This window comes from Nicotiana tabacum, chromosome 4 (assembly GCF_000715075.1).
Source record: "Nicotiana tabacum cultivar K326 chromosome 4, ASM71507v2, whole genome shotgun sequence".
In the NCBI taxonomy this organism is placed as follows: domain Eukaryota; kingdom Viridiplantae; phylum Streptophyta; class Magnoliopsida; order Solanales; family Solanaceae; genus Nicotiana; species Nicotiana tabacum.
Window position 1 is genome coordinate 95008299 of NC_134083.1, and position 6000 is coordinate 95014298.

The following is a 6000-nucleotide window of genomic DNA, read 5'->3' on the forward strand; positions in this document are numbered from 1 at the left end:
TATTATGAGTACAACCGACCCCATGTACTCCATAAGTGTCGAGCCTAACCTCGACGAACTAGTGACGAGGCTATGATAGGACACATGCGTAAATAACTTGTACAAGTATATACAAATACGAAATAACAATAACACAATAAATAACAATTTATAAATTTGGGAGAGAACATGCGAAGGGGAATGATATAGAAATCTCAGCACGAGAGGTGTCACGTAGCAGCCAATTAACTCATCAACAATAAAATGAGCAGTTGATAATATAAAAATGGCACGTCACCACCCTTCGTGTTTTTACTCTCATTCCTCCCATAAACTGATAAATAAATAAATAAATAAATAAATAAATAATAATAATAATAATAATAATAATAATAATAATAATAATAATAATAATAATAATAATAATAATAATAATAATAATAATAATAATAATAATAATAATTAGCACGACATCACCCTTCGTGCTTTAACTCTCTTTTGGCACGGCATCACCCTTCGTGCTTTTACACTCTCTGAAAATGACACGGCATCACCCTTCGGGCTTTAACTCTCTTTTGGCACGGCATGCCCTTCGTGCTTCTACACTCTCTGAAAATGACACGGCATTACCCTCCGTGCTTTTATACTCACAAATGGCACGGCAACACCCTTCATGCTTTTACACTCTTTCTCACCATGACAATGATAGTATAAATGATAAAAAAAAATGGCACGACATCACCCTTCGTGCTTTTATACTCTTCCTTACCATGAAAATAATAATATAAATTCAGAAGAGTATTTAAATGCAGGGATATACACTTATCAATCAATTCAATACCAGAATACTGACTTCACCTTCCAAAATATTCAACAATAATTAAATAAATAATAATTTCATGAATAATGGTCAAATAATCAATATTAAACTTAAGCAGGAATATATTAATTAAATAGGCAATTATTCTCGATAAATAAATTCCGCCCGCATGCTTTGACTCAACCACAACGCATAATTACTCGTCACCTCACATATACGTTGTACCCGCACATTAAATCACGTAATAAATAGACAAATAAGTCTTACTCCCTCAAGTCAAGGTTAACCACGAAACTTAGCTCGCTTTGCAACCAAATTCAAGAATCCAATAAACCTTTGCCTCGCGAATTCGTATCCAAAATCCTCAAATCTAGTCATAAACAATTCAATATACTCGATACAAATCGTAGGAATTAATTCCATATGAATTTACTAATTTTTCGGATTAAAATCTGAAATTCATCTAAAAAATTGACAGTGGGTCCCACGTCTCGAATATTAAAAAAAACTTATGAAATCCGAACAATCTTTCTGAGAGGAGTCCAACCATATAAAAATTATCAAATTCCGATGTCAAATGAACCTTCAAATCTTAAATTTTCGTTTTTGAAAAGTTTTACAAAAATTCTAATTTCTCCCATCTAAATCCGAAATAAAGGATGAATATAGACATGGATTTATGAAATATAATCACTTTTAGTTATAGAACACTTACCCAATTCGAACCTTTGAAAAACTCCTTCAAATCGCCCAAAAACCGAGGTTTAAAAGTCTAAACGAAATGAAGAAAAATGGCCATTTTCGATTCTTATGTTTCTACCAATTTTTTGCTTATACGACGAAATTGTCGCATCTGCGATATCACTTTTGCGACTGAAAAAGCCGCTTTTGCGAGGAAATGCTGGCCAGGTGAAGCCTCGCATCTGCGGAGGAAAATGTGCATCTGCGCTGCCATCCGCTTTTGCGATCGCAGAGTCCGCTTCTGCGGACGCACGAGTGCGTTCAATTTTCCGCACCTGCGGCTTTTTGCCCAGCTTGCCCAGGCCGCTTCTACAAGTAATTTCTTGCTTCTGTGGATCAGCTTCGGCGGCCAAAGCTTCGCAGAAGCGAAGGCACCAGAAACAGCAAAATTCCAGATTTTGCTTAAGTCCAATTTTTGTTCCAATTTCGATTCAAATCACTCTCGGGGTACTCGGGACCCCGTCCGAATATACCAACAAGTCCCATAATATAATACAGACTTACTCGAGGTCTCATATCATGTCAAACAACGTTAAAATTATAATTTTCACCTCGATTCGAATTTTTGAATTTCAAACTTTTTAATATACAAAACTCGTGCCGAAACGTATTAAACGAATCCGGAATGACTTCAAATTCGGCACACAAGTCATAAATGACATAACATAGTTATTCCAACTTCCAGAATCGGATTCCGACTCCGATATCAAAACATCAAATCCGTGGTCGAACTTTGAAAATCTTTAGCCTTTAAATTTTTAGTTTCCGTTAAATGGTCATAACTTGAATTAGGGACCTCCAAATTAAATTCCGGGCATACGTCCAAGTCCCAAATCACGATACGGACCTACCAAAACTATCAAAATATAGATCTGATTTACCACCAGTTGTGAGTCACATTTGATTTCGATAACCTCGGAATCGAGTCTCCGGGCCAATTCGAGCCCTGCAATCAAAGGTTCGTACTCTACTTCATTATTAGTTAAATGGATTATTCTGATGGCCTGCCTTAAGGTTTCCCCCGAAGGCGTGATTAAAACTATTCCAAGCTCGGATCCTTTTACATTCGAAGCTCCGTCTATAAATAAGGTCCAAACACCCGATGTCGATTCCGACACCATTATTGCCTCCTTGGTTTCCAAAGGTAGTAGTCCCGGACTAAAATCGACCACGAAGTCAGCCAAGACTTGTGATTTAATTGCAGTCCTTGGTTTATATTCTATGTTGAATTCACTCATTTTGACGGCCCATTTGGCTAATCTACCCGAGAGCTCAGATTTGTGGAGGATGTTCTGCAAAGGGAAAGTAGTCACCACAGCTATCGGGTGGCATTTGAAGTAGGGCCTTAGCTGCCGAGCGGCGACTACGAGAGCTAAGGCCAGTTTTTCCAAATGTGGGTAGCGAGTTTCTGCTCCCCTCAAAATTTTGCTAACGTAATAAATGGGAAATTACGTACCTTCGTCATCCTGGACTTAAACCGCACTCACCACAACTTCTGCAACCGCGAGATAGACTAGCAATGTTCACTTTCTTTTGGTTTCGAGAGCAATGAAGGGCTTGATAAGTATTTATCCAGGTCCATCAAAGCCTGCTGGCACTCTGATGTCCATTCGAAATTATTCTTCTTTTTCAGCAAAGTGAAGAAGCGATGACATTTTTCCGACGACCGAGAAATGAACTTGCTCAAAGCTGCTAACCTTCCTGTGAGTCTTTGGACTTCCTTTACATTTGACAATTGATCCGGGATATCGTCTATGGCCTTGATTTTGTTGGGGTTTACTTCAATTCCCCTTTGTGAGACCATAAACCCCAGGAACTTACCAGAACTGACCCTGAAAACGCACTTCTCGAGGTTGAGTTTCATGTTATGCTTCCTCAGGACGTCGAATGTTTCTTGTAAATGATTAAGGTGGTCACGTGCATTCAAAGACTTAACAAGTATATCATCTATATAAACTTCCATGGTCTTTCTTATTTGTTTTTCAAATATCTTATTTACGAGTCGTTGATAAGTGGCTCCGGTGTTTTTTTAACCCGGAGGGCATTACATTATAACAATTGTACCGAAATTTGTTATAAACAAAGTTTTTTCCTCATCTTCCGGGTTCATCTTAATTTGGTTGTACCCGGAATAAGCATCAAATAAACTCATCAACTCGTGCTCGGTCGTGGCATCAATCATTTGATCAATATTTGGCAGTGGGAACGAGTCTTTCGGGCACGCCTTGTTAAGATCTTTATAGTCTATGCACATGCGAAATTTATTGTTCTTCTTAGAAACTACTACTACATTGGCTAGCTAGTCCGGATATCTTACCTCTCGGACCGAACCGATTTTAAGTAAGCGGGTTACCTCTTCTTTGACGAATTTATTCCTGGCCTCGGCAATAGGGCATTTCTTCTACCTTACCGGAGGTATGTTGGGATCCAAACTCATCTTGTGCATGGCTATTTCTGTCGGGATACCTGGTATATTCTCGTGCGACCATGCAAAACAATCAGTGTTAAATTTAAGGAACTCAATAAAACCAAACCTGAGCTCGGGGGTGCAGTCCTGTCCCCAAATGAAATTTTCTTTCTAGAAATTCTTCGAATAATGCCACTTGCTCCAGTTCCTCCGCCGTGGATTTCGTTACATCCGTCTCTTCCAGAACTTGGAAATATCTCGGCACCTGATATTTTTCTAACTACTCTGCTCCTAGGCTAACTCCTGCTAACTCGGGAAAAGGTGCCATTGCTATGTTGTGCGCTCCTTTCCTTTGCTGCTGGAAACTGATATTGCATTCATCTCCCTTGTTGTTGGTTGATCACCTCTTATCTGCTTGATCCCTCCGGGCGTTGGAAACTTCAGCAATTGGTGATATGTTGAAGGTACAACTTTCATCTCATGTAACCATGGCCTTCCCAGGATAATGTTGTATCCCATGTCACCATCTACTACTTCGAAGAGACTTGTTTTCATTACTCCTTCAGCTTTTGTGAGCAGCAAAATCTCTCCCCGGGTTGTCACACTTGCAAGGCTGAAACCAGCGAGGAGCTTTGTTGCCGAAATAATACTTCCGGCGAGTTTAGTTTGCTCCAACACTCTCCATTATATGATATTAGCCGAACTTCCTGGATCTACTAGAACATGTTTAATCTTAAAATCTAACACATTGAAAGAGATTACCAGTGCGTCGTTGTGTGGTAACAGCAATCCGTCTGCGTCTTCCTCCATGAAAGTGATATCGTCTTCCCGGAGTCTTTTACTGTGAGTTATCGATATTTCGTCTCATTTGCTGCCGAAAAGGTGACCCCGTTAATCTCATTCCCCCCGAAGATCATATTGATCGTTTGGAGTGGGGGTTCTTCTACTGCTTTCAGAAGTTCCACGTTGTCTCTGTTACGACCATAATTGTTCTTGGCTCGGTCACTCAAGAATTCTCTGAGGTGACCATTTTTCAATAATGTTGCCACCTCCTCTCGGAGGTGTCGGTATTCCCCTGTCCGATGAACGTTCGTCCTATGATACTCGCACCATAAGTTGGGATCTCTCTGACTGGAATCAGATCTCATAGGTCTCGGGAGTCGTGTATTTTTAATGTTTCTCATGGCTGACACCAACTCCACTATACCGACGTTGAAATTATATTCCGATAACTTGGGGTAAGAAGGATTCCGAGACCCCGATGTCTCTTTATCTTGGAGTGATCTATTGTTTCGACCACGATTGGTCCCTCTATCAGCGATGAACCTATTTGCTGCCCGAAAAATTTTGCAACGGCCTTCGGTCCGCTCGTAGGGCAAAACCTTGTACCGGTTGTGTACATTTGTCCAAGTTGTTGCTTGAAACTCAAGCAAGCTCTCCTTCAGCTTCTGGGAAGCGTCTGAACTTCTTAGATTCAATCTTTTGGTGAATACTTCGGCTGCCCATTCATCCAGGACGGCGGGGAGTAACATTCTTTCCTTCTGGAATCGAGTAACAAACTCTCGTAATAATTCAAATTCTCCCTGTGCGATCCTGAATATGTCGGCCTTCCGGGCTTGCACTTTTCTGGCCCCGGCATGAGCCTTAATGAAAGAATCCGCGAGCACCTCAAAGGAATCTACGGAATGATCGGGTAATAATGAATACCACGTTAGAGCTCCCCTCGTGAGAGTTACTCCGAATTTCTTTAGCAACACAGTTTCAATTTTGTGAGGAGCCAAATCATTTCCGTTCACCGCCATTGTATATGTAGTAATATGCTCCTGTGGGTCTGAAGTTCCATCATACTTTGGAATTTCAACCATTTTGAACCGCTTCGGGATTAGTTCCGGTACGCACTCGACTTATACGATAATTGAATATAATTCTTCGAGTTTGGGCCTTTCAATACTGGTGGCGCGCCCGGGATTTGATCCATACGGGCGTGTACTTTCCCCATGAACCACAAAAATTCATCCTTGAACAGATCGTTATCGTTGTTGAGACCATATCT